The sequence below is a fragment of the Protopterus annectens genome, chromosome 7.part0 (genome assembly GCF_019279795.1).
Source record: "Protopterus annectens isolate FY-2018-M chromosome 7.part0, PAN1.0, whole genome shotgun sequence".
Lineage (NCBI taxonomy): Eukaryota > Metazoa > Chordata > Ceratodontiformes > Protopteridae > Protopterus > Protopterus annectens.
Genome location: NC_056739.1, coordinates 1,471,447,244 through 1,471,473,680, shown reverse-complemented (window position 1 = coordinate 1,471,473,680; position 26,437 = coordinate 1,471,447,244). Strand labels below are relative to the sequence as shown.

The 26,437-nt window shown below is 42.7% G+C and overlaps 1 protein-coding gene across 1 annotated transcript in view; it reads right to left on the bottom strand.

Moving 5' to 3' along the window:
• The window catches only part of EDEM1 (ER degradation enhancing alpha-mannosidase like protein 1), a 1,151,518-nt gene that overhangs the window by 128,765 nt on the left and 996,316 nt on the right, over positions 1-26,437 (bottom strand). The gene's annotated exons all lie outside the window — the stretch shown is intronic.

Here is a 26,437-nt window from a genome sequence, read left to right as displayed (position 1 = left end):
CAGGCCCAGCAGAGGCCTCGGAGTCTGGCTTGTTCCTAGGCTGCCTGTCCTTATCCTTGCGTTTTTTATGTATGCCGGTCATCGGCTGCTCCGACGGCATGACATAATTAAATTTCCTACCAAAGTAATATCATGCGAAGTCAAAACGGCGTTTGATAGTTCGTTTATTAAACCTAGCACAAAACCGACAACCTGTGACGTCGTGGTCTGGGCCTAGGCAAGGAATACAATAGGAATGGAAGTCCTTATGAGGTATTTGTTTCCCACAAGAAATGCAATTGTTAACTTTTTCTGACATCGGACTGAGGCAAGAAAATGTTCCCCAACGGGGTACTTAGCTTTATTGAAGACTTCGGACTGAAATTCGAAATCTCAGGTGTCGGCCGACCGGCACTTGCGAACTGCTTCTGCTTCGGGCACCGCATCGCAAGAAAGACTGAAGAAAATGGCGTCAGATGCCTCTTGTATACCCCTGGCGCTCTGACGTCAGGGAAGAAGCGAAAGCAACCGACGCTGGACCAAGACTTTGGAATTCAGGCCGACTGCGGGACCGCCTGACGGCAGGATAACCCAAGTGTGATGACTGCAGCAGGGTAACACGATGAACATTAAGAGATCCTGTAGAGGTATTAGAAATATTTCAGAAATTCTATAACAGTCTTTTTAAAGCAGAGAAATATGAAAATCAAGAAAAGATGCAAATGGAAATGTTTATGGAAGGATTAAACACGCCAAGGTTAGAGGTAGATGAGGCTGAATTACTAATGTTTAGGACAGGAGGAAATGAGATAAAAATTGTGATGCATAATCAATCTACAGGAAAGTCCCAGGAATAGATGGTATTCCTGTGGAAGTCTGGAAGATAGGAGGAAAAAAAACACTGAAAGATCTGAAAGGTTTTGTTTAACAGAGGAGGAGAAGTACCATCGTCCTGAAAGAAAGCAGTTGTAACTGCAACACCTAAAGAGGGTAAAGATCCATCAGTTCCAGCTTCATACAGCCCATTTCAACAATAAACCATGAAGTGATCATGTCTATAATGGCTAAAGGAATGGCAAAAGGAATGCCAAAACTGGTAGATATGGATCAATGTGGTTTTGTGGAAGGGAGGAAACATCTGACAACATTAACAGACAGAACACTGATGATTCAGAAGGAAGCAGAATTTAAGAAACACAATTGTTGGTGGTGACTCTAGATGCAGAGAAAGCATTTGACTGAGTAAGCTGGGACTTTATGAGTAGGGCAATGGAAGCATTTGCATTTCCTGAAAAAATTATAATGTTGATTAGGAGGATACATTAGGGATCGGAGATGAAAATTAAAATGGATGGGGTCCTCTCTGCTAATTTCTGCTTGAGTGGAGGAATCAGACAGGGGTGTCTTCTTTCCCTTTATTATTTGCATTATATTTAGAACCATTGGGAAAGAAAATAAGGGACTCAGAAATTCAAGGATGTAACTGGTATGATAATCAAGAAAAGCTGGCTTTATCTGCAGATATTATTTTATACCTGACAAAAAAAGAAAAAGACATTGTTGTTGAACATTTTGAGACAGTTTCAGATCTTTTCGGGATACAAAATGAATGAAGCTAAAACAAAAGCAATAGCAGTAAATTATGTACCCACACATGAACTGGTTCAGGATTATCCATATTTATGGGGACATGATAAAATGAAGTATTTAGGAGTATGGATTAAAAATAATTATAGTGCTGTATCCAAGGATATGTGGGAAGAGATTAAATAAATGATAATACAAAAACTGAGAAAATGGAAGCTTTAATTATATGGCTATGGGTAGTAAGATACAAGCAGTTGAAATATTTTAGTCCCTTTAGTCTTACACACAGGTCAGGCATATTTTTTTTTTATCAACCAGAGAAGGTGTGGATGGCTATTAATAAAGAGCTGAAAGATATTATCTGGGAGGGGAAGACGGCAACAGTCAAGTGGGATAAGCAGATTCTTCCAGTAGAACAGGGTGGATTGAGATTATCCAATTTGAAGGGGTATTTCACAGCTACACAGTTAAGACTCCTACACACAGCACAAGCAGAAAACTATAATTCAAAGTGGAAAGGAATGGCGATAAAACAGGGGGGGAAGCTCATGAAAAAGGAGAGACTGGAAATTTGGATGCAGGCCTTTAAGGAGAATAACAATAATCATACAGAATATTATATCCACAAAATAGCAGAAAGTATTCTTTGAACTAAACCAACACAGGATTGGAGAAGTAAAAACCTCAGCTTTGGCTGGCTAAGAACTAGCTGTATTCAACTGGACGTATAAGAGAATTTAAGTACCTTTATCTGCACTTTTTTTCCCCCAAAAATACAGTATTTAAATTGATTTTAACTGTGTTGCAGGAATATTAACTGAACTGGAAGTTAGTCAGTGTTTGCTGAATTTTGTTATTTGCTAGCAATTACAGGTGTGGGGTAGCCACATTCTTTGATTTCCTGTCCTTGCCTATTTAAGTGGTACAGTGTGAAATATTTTCTGCTTAATAACCTCAGCTTTGGCCGGCTAAGAACTAGCTGTATTCAACTGGACGTATAAGAGAATTTAAGTACCTTTATCTGCACTTTTTTTTTAAAAAATACAGTATTTAAATTGATTTTAACTGTGTTGCAGGAATATTAACTGAACTGGAAGTTAGTCAGTGTTTGCTGAATTTTGTTATTTGCTAGTAATTACAGGTGTGGGGGTAGCCACATTCTTGGATTTCCTGTCCTTGCCTATTTAAGTGGTACAGTGTGAAATATTTTCTGCTTAAAAACCTCAGCTTTGGCCGGCTAAGAACTAGCTGTATTCAACTGGACATATAAGAGAATTTACGTACCTTTATCTGCACTTTTTATTTCAAACAATACAGTATTTAAATTGATTTTAACTGAGTTGTAGGAATATTAACTGAACTGGAAGTTAGTGTTTGCTGAATTTTGTTATTTGCTAGTAATTACAGGTGTGGGGATAGCCACATTCTTTGATTTCCTGTCCTTGCCTATTTAAGTGGTACAGTCTGAAATATTTTCTGCTTAAAAACCTCAGCTTTGGCCGGCTAAGAACTAGCTGTATTCAACTGGACGTATAAGAGAATTTAAGTACCTTTATCTGCACTTTTTTTTCCAAAAAATACAGTATTTAAATTGATTTTAATGGTGTTGCAGGAATATTAACTGAACTGGATGTTTTGACTCTGCTCTTCAGTTAGTCCCACCCACCCTCCCTGTTTTTGTTTTGGTGTATCTTAGTGGCCTTGAAACTGCCCGCCCCTCTTGTAAATTTGTGTTTGGATACTCCTTCTTGGCCCATCTCATTTGCTCACTCAACTGAGTGCAGTGAGATCATATTCTGATTTCAGGCACTCCTACTGTGTACAATGAGAGCATCTGGGAAACAGAAAAAATTAAGCTTGTTTCCTGCCTTTCCTGTTAAGTGGTATAGACTATTTGTAGGCTTCTGAGCCCCCAAGCCCTTCTGTGTTGGAGGGAAGCCTTCCAGCTTAGTTTTTTTTTCTTATAACTAGCCAGTTTTCTAGTTTCAGCACTCAAAGCTGTTTCTTTGATCTCAGCACATGTTCAGAAAAAAAAAAAATTCATCTGCTTTTACTATACTTGTGTTTCTACCTACTTTATTTTACTTTTGCATCATCTTAAAAGTACTCAATTGTATATATTACTGCTTGGTGTAACTCATTCTAAGCCTTTGGTTTAAACACTTGGGCTTGGACCAGCTGTTTTGCACTGAGAGGGTTTGTGGTCTGCACTGTAGTGGCAGAACAGGTAGCTTACATCCTTCTAGGTTGGGAACTGCTGATCGAGGGCTCAGTGTCTGTTATTCTAAAAGTGTATTAATTCTGGTTTAAGCACTTGGGCTTTCAGGCCAGTTATTTTACATTAAGAGGGTTCGTGGTCTGCACTCTTGTGGGAGGAGAGACTGGACTCTACCCTTCTGAGCTGGGAATTTCTGGTTAAAGGCTTATAGTACATGCATATCTGAACTGCTTCTTAATGAAGTTGGTGCACCTTGTTTGCTGTGGCATATACTGGATTCGGGCCTGCTGGATCTAGCTTTGTGTAACTTGAGCACTAATCCAGGCATTCTCTAAAGTATTCAATTGTATTTATTACTGCTTGGTAGTAACTTGATTAAAGTGTAGCTATCATTCCAAGTCTTTGGATTAAGCACTTGGGCTTCAGAGCAGTTGTTTTACATTAGCAATGTTTGTGGCATGCACTGTGGTGGCAGGACAGGTAGCTTTCATCCTTCTAAGTTGGGAACTGCTGATTGAGAGCCCAGTGTCTGTTATTCTTAAAGTGTATTAGTTCTGGTTTAAGCACTTGGGCTTCAGGCCAGTTATTTTACATTAAGAAGGTTCGTGGTCTGCACTCTTGTGGGAGAAGAGGCTGGACTCTGCCCTGAGCTAGGAATTTCTGGTTAAAGGTTTATAGTGCCTGAATATCTGAACTGTATCTTACTGAAATTGGTACACCTTGTTTGTTGTAGCATAGACTAGATCCAGGCCTGCTGAATCTAGCTTTGTTTATATGCTTGTTGTTTGTTTGCTTGTTATTTCCTGGAACGCTTAATTCCACCTAATACGGCTCAGTGCTTCTGTGGATCACTAGTGATATCTGCATTGCTTACTGTACTTATTTCCTTGTTTCACTTGAAAGAAAGTTACTGCTTGTCGTTTTTGCATTTAAGTTACCTGTAACACATTGCACTTAAGTTACCTGGCACTTGCTCACCAAAGCAATTATATAAGTCAGCACTAAAAATTAAAAGCACTACACCCTCACTCCCCACTGGCCCTTGTTTTCAATTATAAAGGAATTCCCAATAATATTCTAGCATTCTAGTACGCCCAAAGGTCAGAGTTGTCAATCTCCTCTCTGGTCCAGCTGGTGAATCTGGGAATCTTGAGGCAATGTTACAACTGCCTCATATACACAGACAACCTCTCCTCCTCCCAACAAATTCCAACACATGTGAGAGATGCAACCATATAGCCAAACTGGAGGCTAAGCTCTTCAACTCAGTACTGGCATAACCAGTCAGGAGGAGAAGGAAACCACACTCACTACAATTCCAGTCTCACATAGACCTACCACGACAGCAAACCAAACACATAATCACACAAAAACATACTCGGAGGCTCTAAATAAAGATCTGCCTAAGCAGCAGAGACCTCCAAAGCAGACACCCAAGCAACCGCTACCCCACCAGAATAACAGTCTTTTTAAAGCAGAGAAATATGAAAATCAAGAAAAGATGCAAATGGAAATGTTTATGGAAGGATTAAACACGCCAAGGTTAGAGGTAGATGAGGCTGAATTACTAATGTTTAGGACAGGAGGAAATGAGATAAAAATTGTGATGCATAATCAATCTACAGGAAAGTCCCAGGAATAGATGGTATTCCTGTGGAAGTCTGGAAGATAGGAGGAAAAAAACACTGAAAGATCTGAAAGGTTTTGTTTAACAGAGGAGGAGAAGTACCATTGTCCTGAAAGAAAGCAGTTGTAACTGCAACACCTAAAGAGGGTAAAGATCCATCAGTTCCAGCTTCATACAGCCCATTTCAACAATAAACCATGAAGTGATCATGTCTATAATGGCTAAAGGAATGGCAAAAGGAATGCCAAAACTGGTAGATATGGATCAATGTGGTTTTGTGGAAGGGAGGGAAACATCTGACAACATTAACAGACAGAACACTGATGATTCAGAAGGAAGCAGAATTTAAGAAACACAATTGTTGGTGGTGACTCTAGATGCAGAGAAAGCATTTGACTGAGTAAGCTGGGACTTTATGAGTAGGGCAATGGAAGCATTTGCATTTCCTGAAAAAATTATAATGTTGATTAGGAGGATACATTAGGGATCGGAGATGAAAATTAAAATGGATGGGGTCCTCTCTGCTAATTTCTGCTTGAGTGGAGGAATCAGACAGGGGTGTCTTCTTTCCCTTTATTATTTGCATTATATTTAGAACCATTGGGAAAGAAAATAAGGGATTCAGAAATTCAAGGATGTAATTGGTATGATAATCAAGAAAAGCTGGCTTTATCTGCAGATATTATTTTATACCTGACAAAAAAAGAAAAAGACATTGTTGTTGAACATTTTGAGACAGTTTCAGATCTTTTCGGGATACAAAATGAATGAAGCTAAAACAAAAGCAATAGCAGTAAATTATGTACCCACACATGAACTGGTTCAGGATTATCCATATTTATGGGGACATGATAAAATGAAGTATTAAGGAGTATGGATTAAAAATAATTATAGTGCTGTATCCAAGGATATGTGGGAAGAGATTAAATAAATGATAATACAAAAACTGAGAAAATGGAAGCTTTAATTATATGGCTATGGCTAGTAAGATACAAGCAGTTGAAATATTTTAGTCCCCTTTGTCTTACACACAGGTCAGGCATATTTTTTTTATCAACCAGAGAAGGTGTGGATGGCTATTAATAAAGAGCTGAAAGATATTATCTGGGAGGGGAAGACGGCAACAGTCAAGTGGGATAAGCAGATTCTTCCAGTAGAACAGGGTGGATTGAGATTATCCAATTTGAAGGGGTATTTCACAGCTACACAGTTAAGACTCCTACACACAGCACAAGCAGAAAACTATAATTCAAAGTGGAAAGGAATGGCGATAAAACAGGGGGGAAGCTCATGAAAAAGGAGAGACTGGAAATTTGGATGCAGGCCTTTAAGGAGAATAACAATAATCATACAGAATATTATATCCACAAAATAGCAGAAAGTATTCTTTGAACTAAACCAACACAGGATTGGAGAAGTAAAAACCTCAGCTTTGGCTGGCTAAGAACTAGCTGTATTCAACTGGACGTATAAGAGAATTTAAGTACCTTTATCTGCACTTTTTTTCCCCAAAAAATACAGTATTTAAATTGATTTTAACTGTGTTGCAGGAATATTAACTGAACTGGAAGTTAGTCAGTGTTTGCTGAATTGTGTTATTTGCTAGCAATTACAGGTGTGGGGGTAGCCACATTCTTTGATTTCCTGTCCTTGCCTATTTAAGTGGTACAGTGTGAAATATTTTCTGCTTAAAAACCTCAGCTTTGGCCGGCTAAGAACTAGCTGTATTCAACTGGACGTATAAGAGAATTTAAGTACCTTTATCTGCACTTTTTTTAAAAAATACAGTATTTAAATTGATTTTAACTGTGTTGCAGGAATATTAACTGAACTGGAAGTTAGTCAGTGTTTGCTGAATTTTGTTATTTGCTAGTAATTACAGGTGTGGGGGTAGCCACATTCTTGGATTTCCTGTCCTTGCCTATTTAAGTGGTACAGTGTGAAATATTTTCTGCTTAAAAACCTCAGCTTTGGCCGGCTAAGAACTAGCTGTATTCAACTGGACATATAAGAGAATTTACGTACCTTTATCTGCACTTTTTATTTCAAACAATACAGTATTTAAATTGATTTTAACTGAGTTGTAGGAATATTAACTGAACTGGAAGTTAGTGTTTGCTGAATTTTGTTATTTGCTAGTAATTACAGGTGTGGGGATAGCCACATTCTTTGATTTCCTGTCCTTGCCTATTTAAGTGGTACAGTCTGAAATATTTTCTGCTTAAAAACCTCAGCTTTGGCCGGCTAAGAACTAGCTGTATTCAACTGGACGTATAAGAGAATTTAAGTACCTTTATCTGCACTTTCATTTTCAAAAAATACAGTATTTAAATTGATTTTAACGGTGTTGCAGGAATATTAACTGAACTGGATGTTTTGACTCTGCTCTTCAGTTAGTCCCACCCACCCTCCCTGTTTTTGTTTTGGTGTATCTTAGTGGCCTTGAAACTGCCCGCCCCTCTTGTAAATTTGTGTTTGGATACTCCTTCTTGGCCCATCTCATTTGCTCACTCAACTGAGTGCAGTGAGATCATATTCTGATTTCAGGCACTCCTACTGTGTACAATGAGAGCATCTGGGAAACAGAAAAAAAAATTAAGCTTGTTTCCTGCCTTTCCTGTTAAGTGGTATAGACTATTTGTAGGCTTCTGAGCCCCCAAGCCCTTCTGTGTTGGAGGGAAGCCTTCCAGCTTAGTTTTTTTTTCTTATAACTAGCCAGTTTTCTAGTTTCAGCACTCAAAGCTGTTTCTTTGATCTCAGCACATGTTCAGAAAAAAAAAAAAATCATCTGCTTTTACTATACTTGTGTTTCTACCTACTTTACTTTACTTTTGCATCATCTTAAAAGTACTCAATTGTATATATTACTGCTTGGTGTAACTCATTCTAAGCCTTTTGGTTTAAACACTTGGGCTTCGGACCAGCTGTTTTGCACTGAGAGGGTCTGTGGTCTGCACTGTAGTGGCAGAACAGGTAGCTTACATCCTTCTAGGTTGGGAACTGCTGATTGAGGGGTCAGTGTCTGTTATTCTAAAAGTGTATTAATTCTGGTTTAAGCACTTGGGCTTTCAGGCCAGTTATTTTACATTAAGAGGGTTCGTGGTCTGCACTCTTGTGGGAGGAGAGACTGGACTCTACCCTTCTGAGCTGGGAATTTCTGGTTAAAGGCTTATAGTGCATGCATATCTGAACTGCTTCTTAATGAAGTTGGTGCGCCTTGTTTGCTGTGGCATAGACTGGATTCGGGCCTGCTGGATCTAGCTTTGTGTAACTTGAGCACTAATCCAGGCATTCTCTAAAGTATTCAATTGTATTTATTACTGCTTGGTAGTAACTTGATTAAAGTGTAGCTATCATTCCAAGTCTTTTGGATTAAGCACTTGGGCTTCAGACCAGTAGTTTTACATTAGCAATGTTTGTGGCATGCACTGTGGTGGCAGGACAGGTAGCTTTCATCCTTCTAAGTTGGGAACTGCTGATTGAGAGCCCAGTGTCTGTTATTCTTAAAGTGTATTAGTTCTGGTTTAAGCACTTGGGCTTCAGGCCAGTTATTTTACATTAAGAAGGTTCGTGGTCTGCACTCTTGTGGGAGAAGAGGCTGGACTCTGCCCTTCTGAGCTAGGAATTTCTGGTTAAAGGTTTATAGTGCCTGAATATCTGAACTGTATCTTACTGAAATTGGTACACCTTGTTTGATGTAGCATAGACTAGATCCAGGCCTGCTGAATCTAGCTTTGTTTATATGCTTGTTTGTTTGCTTGTTATTTCCTGGAACGCTAATTCCACCTAATACGCGGCTTCTCAGTGCTTCTGTGGATCACTAGTGATATCTGCATTGCTTACTGTACTTATTTCCTTGTTTCACTTGAAAGAAAGTTACTGCTTGTCGTTTTTGCATTTAAGTTACCTGTAACACATTGCACTTAAGTTACCTGGCACTTGCTCACTAAAGCAATTATATAAGTCAGCACTAAAAATTAAAAGCACTACACCCTCACTCCCCACTGGCCCTTGTTTTCAATTATAAAGGAATTCCCAATATTATTCTAGCATGCCCAAAGGTCAGAGTTGTCAATCTCCTCTCTGGTCCAGCTGGTGAATCTGGGAATCTTGAGGCAATGTTACAACTGCCTCATATACACAGACAACCCTCTCCTCCTCCCAACAAATTCCAACACATGTGAGAGATGCAACCATATAGCCAAACTGGAGGCTAAGCTCTCTCAACTCAGTACTGGCATAACCAGTCAGGAGGAGAAGGAAACCACACTCACTACAATTCCAGTCTCACATAGACCTACCACGACAGCAAACCAAACACATAATCACACAAAAACATACTCGGAGGCTCTAAATAAAGATCTGCCTAAGCAGCAGAGACCTCCAAAGCAGACACCCAAGCAACCGCTACCCCAAAACAAAACAAAACACGTGCAACAAATATCTCACAAAGCCAGTGTGCTGAACAGTCACAGCCCTTAAGACTAAACCACACACCTGATACACTTGTAATAGGTGACTCTATCATCAGGCACACTGACGTCCCACTCACCAGGCTGAAAAAGGAGAGGGTCACGGTGAGCAGCCTGTCGGGCACTAGGATCCGCCACATAACACAAGCACTCAGGTCACTCCAAGGCAAGTACAAATATGACTCAGTCATTGTCAATGCTGGTGTGAATGACCTGAGACGTACCTCCCTGGACTACATGAAAAGAGACAGAGGAGCTCTCTGAGCATGTAGCCCAGGCCGGTATGACCCTGACCTTGAGTAGCATCTTACCCTCACCAAGAATGATGCCACAATATGAAGACAAGATGATCAATTTCAACAATTGGCTTAAGTACTGGTGTCATTCAAAGGGGATCTAATGCCTGTCAGCTTGGGATGATATGCTCGACAAGCCACGATGCTTCGCTAGGGACGGCTTGCACCTGTCACCCCTGGGCTTTCGGATATTGGCAAAGGCTCTTGCTACCCCCATAGTGCCTTTTTTAGGCAAGGCTCAAAAGACAAACCCACCTCCATAGGTATCACAAAAGTAATGCTACTCAACGCCAGAAGTCTAAACCTCAAGATGCATGCACTCGAAACTCTCCTTAGCATGGAGAGCATCGATATCTGTGCAGTAACAGAAACCTGGTTCAGGGCTCCCGAGAGCACCCCAGCACTACCAGGTTATACCTCATACCATGCTTTTCGGCCAAAAAACTTGGACCGAACCACAAAAGGAGGGGAGTATCGATATTCATCAAAGATACTCACACCTCCAGGCTGGTGGCAAAGCACGAAGCATCAGAGACTATCCATGTGCAACTAACAGTGGGTAAAACTGCCTTCCAGTTTATAGCCTGCTACAGACCACCCTCCCAAACCCAGGAACCCCACTCGGCCTTCCTGAGAACACTGGAAAATATGAAGGTCTCTCCAAACACCATTATATTGGGTGACTTCAACTACCCAAACACAGACTGGGAGCATTACTCTAGCTCCAACACCCTAGCCCAAAGGTTACTAGAATTTATAAACTCAAATGCTATGGAACAACTTGTTACCACTCCCACAAGAGGGGAAAACATACTGGACCTGATCATCACCAACATGGGGACTCTATGCACCAGACCAGAAGTGTATCCCTCACTGGTAAGATCAGACCATAAACTAATCTCACTGAATATTCACATCCCGACCCCACCCCCTGCCCAGAAAACCACAGTGAAAAACTTCTCTAAAGCAAATTTCACACTCCTCAAAACCGAGGTGGAATCCTTCAAAGCCCCCAGGCCTGTGGAAAATACAGCCCAGACCGCAGAATCCTTTATAAATGCATTCTATGAACACCTTCAGGAATGCATGGATCATGCGATCCCAAATAAAACCAAGACCCAATCCTCCAAAGGCAGACGTCCTGTCTGGTGGACCCCAGCCATAAACAAACTATACAACAGAAGGAGGAAGCTACTAAATGATAGAGCAAAATCCCAAAAGGGAAGGCATCACTGATCAGTATTAGCAAAAACTACGGGCACTCATAAAATTGTCTAAGGCCAGCTTGAGAAAAATTGCACAGGACACTAAGGATAATCACAAGGCTTTCTTTAGTTATGTTAGGAACCTGGGTGGTAATTCCCAGATATGCTCAGAATTAGTCCAAAATGACAAAAATACACCGAACCCACAGACATTGCCAACATCCTAGCTGACAGGTTCAGCGCAAACTTCTCTCCCCTCCCCACCAAAAGGGCAAATATCTATCCCAGCAGAGTGCTGTCCCCCTGACATCTCAGATGCTCAGTTAAGAGCCGCCCTCTCCAAAAAAAAACACAGCATCAATGGGACCAGACGGTGTCCCGGGCTGCGCCCTACATGAACTCCAAGAAGAGCTAAACCCAAACATAAAACTACTGTTCAATCTCAGCCTTACTACAGGATATGTGCCCAAAGAGTGGCGTACAGCAACAGTGGTCCCTCTCCATAAAGGTGGTGCCTCAATGGATCCTGGAAACTATCGCCCCATAAGCCTGACTAGATTGGTCTGCAAAGCTATGGAAAGGATCATCATGGACCTCATAAAAAAAGATATTAGGGACCTACAGACACTGGATCCTATCCAGTTCGGCTTTGTTAAGGGCAGATCCTGCCTCTTAAACCTGGTTGATTTCTTTGAAACAGTCACCAAGGCCATTGACGAGGGGAAGGTGGTCCACACAGCCTACCTGGACCTCGCAAAAGCCTTCGATACAATACCCCACTCGGGCATTATAGATAAGCTCACCAGCTTAAATATAAACCCTATGTCACTAGATGGATTGCAAACTGGCTCAAGGACAGAACCCACATGGTTAGAATTGCTGGAGCCATGTCAGACTCCAAATCAGTTACAAGTGGTGTCCCACAAGGCTCGGTCCTGGGACCTCTCTTGTTCGGTATATATTTCTCGGAGGTACAGGCCAACACGGAAGGACTGTGGCTGACCAAGTTCGCAGATGACTGCAAACTGGGCGCCATAATCGACTCTTCAGCCGACACAAGCATCCTCCAAAAGGGCCTCATAGAAACAGACAACTGGTGCCAGAGCCATGGCCTCAAGCTAAACGCCAAAAAGTGTACAGTCATCCCCTTTGGCAAAAACAAAGTGCCCACAAATTACCACATAGGTGGTAATCCATTAAGTACAGATGAAGTAATTAGGGACCTGGGGACCCAAGTTGATAGCAATCTCATTTGACAACCACGTGGCCAAAGTGGTTAGAAAAACATTTTATATAGCCCACCTAATCATGAAGGGATTCACATCTAGATCAGGGGAGGTCATCATGCCTCTTTACTCATCCCTCATAGGCCCATAACTGAGTACAATGCCCCTTTTGGGATGTACCTTACCAGACACCTGCAGCAACTGGAAAGACCCCAAAAGTACCTCACCAAGAGGATCAAAGGGCTCAAACAAATGCCATATGCTGCCCGGTTAAAGAAACTCCAGCTCTACTCAGTGGCATACCGCCTGTTCAGAGGCGATCTGTGCCCGACATATAAAGCCATGTCCAACCCGGAATTAATGGACATGCTGCACCTCAGAAAATCCAAATCCCATCGAGCTACATGCTCGAGAGACTTGAACCTCAGCACTGAAATAAATAGGACATGCTGGAGGGACAGATTCATAACCCAGAGGCTCCCTTCACTCTGGAATAAAATCCCAGTCCAGGTTAGGCAGAGTCCCTCATTGACTCTCAAGAGGAATCTTGATGAGTGGATGGGAGATCGTAGGTTTACCCTGGGTATCACTTCTGTGTCACTGTTAGACAGAGGCACAGTATACTAACCTCGAAAAAGGGCATAGCAAAATAAATTTAAAATGGGTGGCGAAAGCCAAACACATTCTGGCTAGGCTTATAAATGACCTAGGGCAGATAGCCTAGTATGAACCTATGAACCTATGAGATTCTGCCAATAGGGATGACTGCAATTAGGGATATAGACAACAGGCAAGAGGGGGCTGGAATTTATTGGAGAAAACTGGCAAAAGAACCAAGGTACTGGAAGCAAATGACTAGAGAGGGAAAGATAACAGAATGGGAAGATGCCAAGGATTTATTTGGATTGCAGGTTAGAGACTGCCTTCCATATCAGGGACTGATATCAGAGTATAGGAAAAGAGAAAGAAATAGAGGTTCCTAATCGAAAGACCAGCACTGCTAGAGTTTTTAATAGAATCTAGAAGATAAGCTGCCATTAAAAAGGGAATAATTAGTATAGCATATAAAATATTGCATGATAACCATAAGAATCAATCAGAAGAGGTTACAAAGGATTAGGAAGAGAGACTGGATAAGAAATTCACACAGAAACAATAGGAGGACATATGTATGTCTCCCAAATATGCAACAAAATCTAGAAGATTTAGGATTTTTGCCTGGAAATGTTTACATAGATATTGTTATACCCCAAGTAGACTCTGGAGAATTTTTCCTCAGGCAGTCAGCAAATGTGAAGGGGAAGAAAGAGGTAATTGGGAACATATTTTCTGGGAGTGCGATCAGTTGGCAGACTTTATGGATTCCCTGCAGGATGCACTTTTGGAGATGCTGGGTGGGCAGATTGGTCTTAGGAGGGAGATGATTTTTTTTTCTGAGCCATGATACAGAATCAGAAATGCCTAGACATGGTAAGGCCATGCTGTATCTAATAATGGTGGCTGCCAAAAACAATTACTAGAAAATGGAAATCAAAATTTAAACCAGCTATACTGGAAGTAGTGAAAATAGTAACAGAGATAAAACAATTGGAATTGAGATCTTTAGAAAATGGTACAAGGAAACTACATAGGAAAAATGGGAAATGTGGGAACAATACATACAAAGGACAAATGAGACTTAAAAGGTGGCAGGACTTAAATGAGCTACATAATGTTTGAGCGAGAAAGATTGGGTAGATTATAGATTATGTAAAATGCTTGCAACTAGGAGTGTGTTGGTGCGGTTTGTTTTCATTTATATAAATGTATGATTGCTGTTTAGAAAAAAAAACAGGAATTGAATAATGTATGTAATGGTGCTTAGGTTATATGATACATAGCAATATATGTGAAATTGAGAAGTTATGTACCTACCATAACGTTCCATGTTAGTTGTCTTCTCTCGCCTTCTTTCTTGCTGGATGGGTTCGGAGCCGCACCTCGGCTCCGACTCGGCCACTACTAAAGCTCGAGAGCTAATTTTACCGGCTCGAGGCAACCCTATATCCCATGATGCTAGGCGGTAACTCCCCAGATCTTGTTTGGAAGCTGAAAACCCAGCATAGGCCAAATAGTCCTCCAACTGGAAAGGAGGAGGAAGGAAGAGAAACCCCCAACGGTCGTTATCTACGCTATAGCTACCCTAGGACCACCTAGATTGTGAAAAAGGAATATAAGGACCCTTCAAAGAAGGGAAGATCTTTTCGGTCTGTCCAGGCTAGGGGGATGGTGGGTGGGACGCAAGAAAGAAGGCGAGAGAAGACAACTAACATGGAACGCTATGGTAGGTACATAACTTCTCAATGTTAGGTTGTCAATCTCGCCTTCATTCTTGCTGGATGGGACCGCGTCCCTAGCACCTTCATCCTGGGTGGCTCATTGGAACAGACTCTTGAGAATGGTGGAACCAAAATTTGCCCTGTTTCTGGAGGCCATGTCCAATTTGTAATTGGAGACAAAGGTATGAGGAGAGGCCCATGTGGCTGCTGCACAAATAGTGTCTATCGGTAGTCTAGCTTTAAAGGCTGTTGATGTAGCTAGTGCTCTGGTTGAATGGGCTCTTGGCCTAGAAGGCAATTGTTTACCTCTGAGATGATAAATACAAGTGATCACAGAAGACAGGGTTACCTTGGATACTGGAAGGCCTTTCTTATTCTTGGCATAAGATAAAAAGAGTTGATCAGATTTGCTGACTTGTTTAGTTCTGTCCAAATAGTATCGGAGCTGGCGATGAACGTCCAGACAATGTAGTTTTTGCTCTGCCCTGTTTGAATAACTTGGGAAGAAAACTGGGAGGTCAATTGATCGATTTAAATTTGTCTGCGAAGCCACCTTGGGTACAAAAGAGGGGTTAGTTCTTAGAGAAACTCTGTCTTTGTGAAAAACTAAATAAGGAGGACGAATGCATAGGGCATGAAGTTCAGATACTCTCCTAGTGGATGTAATAGCGACTAGGAAGAGTGTTTTCCAGGAAAGTAACTTCAGTGAACAGGAAGCTGCAGGTTCAAAGGGAGGTAGAATCAAAGATGATAAAACTAAGTTTAGATCCCACTGTGGCGGAGGATCTTTGATAGGGGGCTTGAGTAAAAAGATACCTCTACAGAACGCTTTGCACAGCCTATGGGACATGATGTTGCCATCCGACAGGCCTATGTGAAAATTTGAAATGGCTGCCAGCTGAACCTTCACTGTGGAAGAAGAAGATCCTGAATGAAAAATTTCAGCTAGGAAATCCAAGACCGAGTGAATTGGGGCAGTGAAAGGATCTATATTTCTAGCCTTTGCCCAGAAGGAGAAACGTTGCCATTTACTAGCGTAGATCCTTCTGGTGGAAGATTTAAGGGAAGCTACTCTAATATCCTGGACGGGATTTGAAATCATAGGAAGCCTGGCTAGGGATGGAAGAGGAGCAACCAAGCAGTGAGGTTGAGAGAATGGAGGGATTGGTGCAGCTGCCCCGACGGATGGGTCAAAAGATCTGGCACTGGATCCAGATGCCAAGGCTGCTCCAAGAGATAACGATGCAGGAACGGAAACCATATCTGTCGAGGCCAATAAGGGGCAATGAGAATCATCTTTGCTCTCAAGGCGGTTGCTTTCTGAATAACTTGGGTTATTAATGGAAAGGGGGGAAAGGCGTAAAGAAGTCCCTGAGGCCAATCGTGGACTAGAGCGTCTCTGGGGCGATGGCCTGGAAGGGGGAAGAGGGTGAGGAAGTAGAGGCATTTGCTGTTTTGAGGTGTAGCAAAAAGATCGCAGCAAGGAAGGCCCCACTTCTGAAAAATCTCTTCCGTCACAGATTGTTTGAGAGACCACTCGTGTGGCATGAGAATAGCTCTGCTCAACCTGTCCGCTATGATGTTGGACTTCCCGGGGATATGCGTTGCTATCAGAAACCGCTGAGAAGAGATCGCCCATTGCCAAAGTCTGAGTGCTTCTCGACACAGGGGATAGGACTTGATTCCGCCCTGCTTGTTGATATACCACACTACGGACATATTGTCCATTTGGATTGCAATAGTCCCCAGGGGAAGAGAGTCGTGGAGGGCTTGCAACGTCAAAAGCACTGCTCTCATCTCCAGGACATTTATGTGTAGGTGGCATTCGAAGGGTTGCCATGTGCCATGGACTGTCCTGCCCTGAAAATGCCCCCCCACCCGATCAGGGAGGCGTCCGATGTGACCGTGGCGACCGGGGAGGGGGGGATAAAGGCTCTGCCTTGGTGGATTTGATGGGACACCATCCACCAAGACAGATGATTTTTGCAAGCTGGAGTTATCATGATCTTGTGAGTCATAGGGAGTTGTTGGAAAGACCACTGGGCGAAAAGCATCCACTGAAGGAGACGCATGTGAAAACGGGCAAGAGGAAGGAGTGTGATGGCAGCCACCATGAGACCCAATACTTTCAGAACATACCTGGCCTGAATTTTGTTGATCTGAAGAAGGAGATGGACATGATTTTGAATATCTAAGACCCTTTGCTCTGTTAGCCTTGCTGAGAGCTGCACGGTGTCCAAGTTGGCGCCTATAAAGGTAATAGAGTGACAAGGCGACAAAGCAGACTTTTCGAAATTTATGGAAATTCCTAGCTCCTTGCAAATGTGAATGGTGTAATCCCTGGCCTGAAGAAGTTGACGCCTGGTGGTGGCAGTGAGGAGCCAGTCGTCTAGATATGGAAACACCTGGAATCCTTGACGTCTCAGGTGAGCCATAACCGCTGCCATACATTTGGTGAACACTCTGGGGGCTGTAGTGAGACCAAAGGGCAGGGCTCTGAATTGGTAATGACTGGCCCCCAGCCGAAAGCGGAGAAAACTTCTGGATCGCCTGTGAATTTTTAAGTGATAGTACGCATCCTGAAGGTCTACTGAGCACATCCAATTGTCCTTGCTCAAAAGAGGTAGAATGGACTGTAGCGTGACCATCTGGAATTTCGTTTTTTTTACAAACTTGTTTAGTTTGCTGAGATCCAATATTGGCCTCCAGTCCCCTGTTTTTTTTTGGTACCAAAAAGAACTTTGAGTAGACTCCGGATCCTAGTTGGTCTGCTGGGACTGGTTGGATGGCTCTCTTTGTTAGCAGTTTTGATATTTCCAGCCCTGCTTGTTCCCTCAGACTGGGTGGAACGTCTGGAAGGGGCCCCTTTCTCTGAGTTGGGGTTTGGATAAAGGGAATTTTGTAACCCTCGGATATGATCGACTGTACCCATTTGTCTTGAGTAAGGGAGAGCCAGGCTTGTGGGTACAGCGACAATCTTCCCCTGACTGCCTCTGAAGGTGGACAGTCGGGCAACACCTCAGGGATGCTGGAAGGGTTTGTCAGAGAGAGACTCTCTGCTACCCTGATTCTGCGGACCCCCTCTGCCTCTTGGGCGGCGTCTATTGTTGTTACCCCCTCTGCCTCTAGGGGGAAACTGACCTCTTGCGTCAGGCGTGACTCCTTGAGATTTGCGGAACCACATTTTTCCACCCTTTTGACCCTTAGGGTATGGTCTAGAAGGGGTGGCGAAACAGACTCCTACGGCAGAAAGAGTTTTGCCATCTTGCTCGCATCTGGTCAAGGTCTCTTTCACTTGAGGCCCGAACAATGCCGAGCCATCAAAAGGGGAGTTTGTGAAGGACGCCTTGAAGGGGTCCGCAAAATTGCAAAGCCGCATCCAGGCATGACGCCTTAAGGCCACACCTATGCCTGCGGCCCTACTCGCTCCATCGGCTGCATAGGAAATGAGCCGCATGGAGGAGTTAATAATGGAGTTTAGGGTTCCTAGCTGTGAGTTAATTTTGTCTTGGGACCCAGCAGCTGACGGATCCTGTAAAACCTCACCCAGCTCTTTGAGAACATCTCTCTGAAGGCGGGTAAAGTGACACAAATAATTCAGCGACCACATGGCAAAGGTCGGTGATGAAAACATACGCTTACCATACCTATCCATAGTCCTAGATTCCTTGTTAGGAGGATGGATAGGCACTGAAGGATCGGCCAGTTCCTTCTTGGTGGCTGCAGCCACCACCATGGCATCAACCGGGACACATTTGCTTAAAAATTGTTTATCAGATGGAGCTGTTATAAATTTGGAAGGCCTCCGTGGGGTGGGTTCCACCGAATCAGGGGCCATCCACGCCTTCCGTGCCACCACTTCCATAAGGGGGTCGAAGGGCGGAGACACCCAGAGGTGGAGGGTCGGGAACCAAACGCTTCCAGGTAAACCGACTCGTCCTCGGAAGGATTAAGGGAAGACCAGTTACCCCTCTGTTTAAGGATTTCGAGGATGTCTGAGAAAAAGACATCCTCAGAGGGGGACCTTGGGGATCCTTCCCACTCATCCAAGTCGGTATCCGATGTAATGGACTCAGGGGAGTCCACATGCTTCCTCTTACATGTCCTCTTGTGCGGAGGTTCACCTGACGGGTCAGGAGAAGCCTCGGAAGAGGAAGAAATTCCCAGTGGGGAAACCTGAGGCGTTGGATCTCTGGGTCCGGGAGCAAGAGAGTGGGAAGAGACGTCAGCAGGCACTGTAGTGGGAGGAGCTGATGGAGCGGACCGTTGACCAGGCACTGGGGCTAGTACACTCCTCATCACTTCGAAGGCTCCTCTATCAGGCAGGCCAGAGGGCTCCTGCTCCGAAGAACTAAGAACCCCGGGCCGCACCGACAGGGACGGCTCCGAAGCCGATGTCGGGGCCGAGCTCACCAGCGTCGACGCTCCGAGAGGGAGAACGGGGTCAGACAAGGGTCCGATGCCACTCGCCCCCCTCGGAGCCGGCGAGAGAGTTCAGGCACCTGGAACCCTCCAATGACGGCACCATGGAGGAGATCGGAGCAGAGGATGACAGAGCCGAAGGGGGAGGTATCGGCTCAGATGCCACAACGGTCACGGCTCTGAGGAGCTCCGGCTCCGAACTCTGGTGGAGAGTCGAAAGAGGAATAGCAGGTGGAGCTGATATAGCCGCTGTCTGATGAGACGGGCTGTGAAGCATTTGGGCCAGTGCCTGAGACTTTAAGAGTCTACTGACCACTCTCTCAAGGTCATGGTCGGAAAGCCTGGACGACCGAGAAGAATGGCTCTGATGGCTCCGCTCCGAAAGCAAGGGTGACCTCGGAGCCGAATGGATGGATTCCAACGATGGGGACCTGGACCTCTTTCGTGTAGAGGGTATCGAGATGGGTGGAGCCGATGGAGCCGTAGATGCGTCGGCTCCAGCCGGAGCCGTAGATGCGTCGGCTCCAGCCGGAGCCGACTGTGGAAGTTGAGTCTCAGAGGTATCAGCTCCGAGTGGAGCCGATGCAAGAAGCTGCGATGCCGACGTATCAGCTCCAGCCGGAGCCAATAGAGTGGCAGATGGTGAGCCACCAGCCGAAGGCTTAGAACTCGGAGCCGATGGTTTAGTTGGCTTCGAGGGCTTCCCCGGCAAGGATTTAGCCGGGGAACCCTCGGGCTTCAATAAGCCCCTTAAGATTAATTTATTCCTGTGCTCCTGCAGGACTCTTGGACTGAACGCATGGCACACAGAACAAGAGTCCTGCAGGTGCAGGGGTCCCAGGCAGTAAACGCAAGAAATGTGACCGTCTGTCAGAGACATCTTCTGACAGCACGAGTCACACTTCTTGAAGCCCGAGACCTTTGTATCCTTCGACATAATGTTGTCGAAGTAAAGTCAAATTTAAACAACACACACCAAATCCAAACAGACAGGGATACTGGGGTACACACACAGACCACAACCACAGCACAGAAACCCTGTGAGAAGACTAGGAAAGGAGCAGGGCCTAAGGCCTAACCTAGTGGAAGGGAAGAATAATTGGGATAAGGGGGAAAAAAATAACACTAACGGGGAAAAATTTTTTAGTTTAACTGTTAGACTAAGCTATACTATGAAAAAAAAAGGTGGAAAGGCTAAGTAGAAGACAGCGATTTTGAAACAAAATCTAACACTTACCAGGAGCCGGTAAAAAAGCACCTCGTTAGCGAAAGCGGCAAACGAGATCTGGGGAGTTACCGCCTAGCATCATGGGATATAGGGTTGCCTCGAGCCGGTAAAATTAGCTCTCAAGCTTTAGTAGTGGCCGAGTCGGAGCCGAGGTTCGGCTCCGAACCCATCCAGCAAGAATGAAGGCGAGATTGACAACTTAACATATAATGTTTATGTTAACACAATTTGATTACTTTTATATGAATGTAAATTTGCCTATGTCACAAATTCAATACAGGTGTTTGGAAAAAAAAAAGAACAAGCAGAACACAGTAACACATTTGAACTTGATGCTGTCTGACACACAAACACAACATGCTTCTTACCTTTACCCTGAAAAGAATTCCAAATGAATACATATGTGATGTTCAACTTTAAGTATAAACAAATAATGATCACAGGAATGCATTCCAACTTACCGTTTCTAGAAATTACACCGACTCTAGACAAGCTATTGTGACCTTCTATGCATATCTCCAAACGTTTGACAGAGAAAAATTAAAGAAATAATGACCATGCCTTTACAAGCTCCTCAGAAGCTAGAGCTGCCTTCTGTGAAAACGTCTGAGCAGGGGCAATTTTAGACTAGGTAAGGCCCAAGGCACAGGTCCCTACTAAGCCTGTGTCAGAACCTACTTTTACAAACTCGTGTGTATGGCACCAGTCCTCTAGAAGCTCTGAAGGTCTAGATGTTCTGTGATGTATTTTATGCCTTTTCAAACATGACTGTTTTTACTGCTACCTTTTAGACTTATTAATGTGCCTGTGTATATCCACAGATGAAAACTGGTGAAATTATTTTACAGTCAAACACACAAACAGCTCCTGACAAGATGTACAAACTGACAAATATGCTATGCACACTTACCTAAAGGCAAACATACATCTTTGAGGTGCTGAAGGAAGCCAAAGCATCTGTATACACCATAAACTGAGAAGAAAGGAGACACAGACTCCACAAAGAATGAACTACAGCCAAGAACTCACACAAAAAGCTAAAGCAATGTGAGACTGCAACACTATTCACTGTACAGCTGTACCAATGATCAGTTTGTTTATTTATTTGATTTGTACAGGGGTAGTGCAGCAATCACAATGGAACAATTTTCTGCACAGCTCAAGTGAATAAAATAACACAATCATAATCAAGCAGGCAGCTATTAATATTGCAAAAAAATCCAGACAGAAAAAGAAATCTTGACAAGAACTCCACAGAAGTGTACAAACAAGGGCTATATATGGTATTTGTAAACGTAAGTTAAAGCATCTCAGTTGGATGTACGGTTTTGGAAGACAGGATATGGAGGTACAGGAGACTTTGATGTTGAGAGGATACAGAAAAGTACAACTGTGCAAGTGATTTTACCATAACAGTAGATGCTTTAATTCATCACTGGTGAAGTAACCTAAGCTATAAAGTTCTATCCTTGCCAAGGACATAACAGACAGCTTTCAAAGCTTTGCGGCACCTTCCACACTCCCAAACTGCCGCTGGCTCAAGCAGAGCAAACATAAAAATGTCAGTTTGAATACCAAATAATTCATAGCCTTTTTTCCTCAAAATAAGGGATGTGGCTATAGCCCCAAAAGGAACAAATGTTAAGAAAAATTTACAGTGCAACTATACACAGAAAAGGCATACACACATGCACTGTGTGTCCACACCCTAGCAGTATATACAAAAAAAAAATCAGAAAATAAGAGTGAAGGGAGGAGTCTGTTACTGCAACAGTGATCAGTTAAATATATTGTTATAGTGAATTCACTTGCACAACTGTACTATGTTCTACATTATGATCATTGTTGCAGTAGCTCAAGCTACATGGTAGATTACCATAGCTGATCAACATTTAGGGAGGAGGAAGGAATTCAAGCATCCAGCCTACTCTGGACTTGAAGGAATCTAGTTTTGAGTGTTTTGCAAAAATGTGCACAGTGGACCAAGTTGCTGCTTCTGGAATACTTCTAGAATCCAACCCTTTCCAAACAGTCACTGATGAATCCAAGGCCCTGGTAGAATAAGCCTTGACCCTGCCTGATACTGTATTGAGTATGTATAACAAACTACAATGGCATGAGATAACCACTTGGAAATAGTCTGTTTTGACACAGGTTGCCCTTTTTTCTTACATTCACAAGAAATGAAAAACAAACAAAAAAAACCCAACCTAATCTCAGATCCTGAAAGATTTTGTTTCTGTCAAGATGGTACTACATTTGTCTGTGGATGTCCAAGGTATGGGGTACCCTTTTCTCCCATAGTGGATAGCTTGGCTCAAATTAAACTTAAACACCTGATGCAAAAAAGAAGGATTAATTCTTAAGGGAATACTATCTTTGTGGAAAATGAGATAAAAGTTGATCCATCAGAACAGCTTGCAACTTGGATACCTACTGTTCTGACATCTGCAAGAAGAGTAGCACTGCTTTCAGTGTTAAGTAAGCCAAGTCAGCTTGATGAGCTGGTTCAAAATGGAGCAAAAATCAGTTTTTCTGAGAATCCACATGTATCCTAGGAGACTAGATAAATAATACCCTTTTCAAAAATATTTTCACATTAGATTGCACTGAAAGAGGAGGATCCATGGGCAGACATACTGAATAGACGACAAATGCACCTTGGAGGATTAAGACAGGCCAGTGAACAGAAGCTCACACAAATATTGTAGAAACAAGTAGCCCTGAATGGTTGCTGGCTCTTTTCTTGGCACCAGCTAAACAACCTTTTCCATTTACTTGTACATGATTTTATAAAAAAAATTTTTTGTCTGTAATACCTGCTGCACATCCTCAGAAAACAAAGTGCCTAAAAGGTTTACGATTCTATCATCTGGGCAGAAGTTGCAATTGTTTGGAGATAGGATGCTTCAAATACGCCTTGCATTATGTGAGTTGAAACAATTCTGTTGCAACTGTCCCAGGCCATTTCCAAAAGAAAAAAGAACCACTTGGCCAAAAGGGAGTCATCGCAATGATCTTCACAGAGTACTTCTGAATCTTCAGAATAACCCTGGATATTAGTGGAAGGGGTGAAAAAGCATATAGGAACATTTCTGTCCAAGGAAAAGAAAAGCATCCATCTTCCAGGCTTTCTTACATGGAGTCCTACAGCAGAATTTTGCCAAATGATTGTTGTGAGTAGAGAAAAAAAAGATCTATTTGAGGTGCTCCTCATATCTGGATCAGTTCTTAGAAGACCCCTGATTCAACTTCCATCTATGATAGTTTGTCCTCGTCCTGCTCAGCCTGTCCGCCACCCAAATTTGCTCTGACATTATGTAAGATGCCTAACCAAAAGAAATTAAGAAAAATGCTCCAAAATTCCTTCAAATCTACACAATCTACACAAGTCAACACAAAAGAATAGGAAACTTTGGTCACATGACATTTAATAGGTCATCACAAGGTATAAAATGTGTGTAGTGCATTGTGATTTTATCTGATAAATTGTCCTATTCCGCTGTGAATAACAAAGAGATAAAAGCACTTATTTGTTGTGTGTTTGTTAAAGTGTTTCATTGTGGTACATTGTTAGTTCTTCATTGCTTGGTCTTGGTCTGCTTTTGGAGTATGTAAGATACCTGTAGATTAAGACTGTGCTGAAAAGCTATATCCCAGGCTACAATGGCTAGTCTGCACATAGGGTAAAGATCTGGCTTCCCCTTGCTTGTTTATGTGCCACTTCATCATAGTGTTGTGCCTGTAAGAGTTGAAAAGTTGCCAGGGAAAACAGATTAGGAAGAGAGTTGAGAGCATTTTTAAGATCCAACATCTCTTTAATGCCTACGTGTTGTGATTTGTCTTCTGTTCCAAAGACCTTGCACTTTTATCCCTAGAGACACTGCTAACAAAAGCAAAGTCTGATGCATCTGTTATGATAAACTGTGCTGGAACTGGGAGGGAGAATGAGGGACTTTTATTCTGACAAATTTGGTGTCACCAACCAAAAATCTTTCCTTTTTCTCAAACCCCAGAACAAGAATCTGGAATATCAAGGGATCTTCATGTTGGGACCATACGATTACAGGTACCATTGGATTTTTCTCATGTCTTGCAAGAAGGATCGTGAGAATCACAGAAGCCATGAGACCCAGAATCCTGAGAAATTCCTGAGCTGAGACAGTAGTCTGAGTGCAAAAACCTCAAGAAAAGATCTAAATAGAGATCTACCCTACCCTGAAAAAAAGCACTTTCAGCTGAGGTGTAACGAGAAGTCAGACAAGACTTTTTTAATGTTTTCCTGGAACCCACGTCTGTGCACATTCCTTACTTAAGTGAGAGATTCCTGACACTTTGAAAAAGACTCTTCAAAGATAAGCAAGTTCTCTAAATAAGGAAAAATGTGACTACCTTGTAGTCTTGCAGTAGGCCACCATAGGAGCTAGACACGTTGTGAATACCAGGAGCAGCAGATAGACCAAAAGGTTAATGCAGAAAAAAAGAAGTTATGTACTCACCATAATGTTTCATGTGAGTTGTCCATCTTGTCTTCATTCAATACTGATGGGTTTGGAACCAATCCACGGTTCCGACTCGGCCGTTTATTGAAGCTCGAGGTCTCTGACCAGCTCGTGGCTCCAACCCTACCCCATGATGCTCTAATGCTTTCTTCCGATCTTGTTTGTTGATGTATATATACCTCTACTGATATAATATAAATAAATTTATATATATATATATATATATATATATATATATATATATATATATATATGTTAGGATGTGTAGTTGTTGTTTATAAGCCATCAAAGGCTGGGGGTAGGATGGTGAGATGTAAGAATGAAGACAAGATGGACAACTGACATGGAACGTTATGGTGAGTACATAACTTCTTTATGTGAAGTTGTCCTATCTCATCTTCATTCTATATTGACGGGACAACGTCCCTAGCACCATAATTCCTGGGTGGCTTATAGGAGAATGTTCTTCACAACAGTGGAACCAGAGGAAGCCCTGTCCCTGGAGGCCATATCTACTTTGTAATGAGTGATAAAGGTATGTGGCCTTGACCATGTTGCTGCTGCAAAAAATTGTCTCTGTTGGTAACTTTGCCCTAAAGGCTTGAGAAGCTGAAACAGCTCTTGTAGAATGGGTCTTAACCTTCCCTGGTAGCTGTTTGTATAGCCTTTACTTATCAATGAGTAGGCAATCTGATAGCCTTCGGGACAAGGTAGTTTTTGCTACTGCAAATCCTTTCTTATGATCTGAAAAAGAAACAAAAAGCTGGTCTTACTTTCTGTATTCTTTTGTTCTGTGCAAGTAGAAACACAGATAACTATGGACATCAAGCTGGTGGAACATGTTATTCTGCCTTACTGCCATATCTGGGGGAAAAAACGCTGACAGATCTATAGATTGGTTTACATTGAACTCTGAACATACTTTTGGGAGAAAGGAAGGATGTGTGCACAGAGAAACTCTGCCATTATAGAATATCAAGTATAGGTGTTTGATCGACAAGACCTGTAACTCCGAAACTCTTCTGGCTAATGTGATTGCCACTAGAAACACAGTTTTCCACGACAGAAATTTTAAGTCACAAGATGCTGATGGTTTGAACGGAGGAAGAATTATATGTGACAAAACAAAATTCAGATTCCATGGTGGAAGGGGGTGGTTTTATGGGTGGTCTTAAGTTTGTGCCTCTCAAAAAAGCCTTTGATAGTTTATGAGACATAATATTTATGCCCTCATCGCCAATGTGGAAGTTAGAGATTGCTGCTAATTGGACCCTAATAGTCGCTGCAGCTGCCTCGTTAAACAGCTTAGCTAAAAACTCTAAAAATCGATGACAGTGGTGCTGAGTAAGGGTCAATT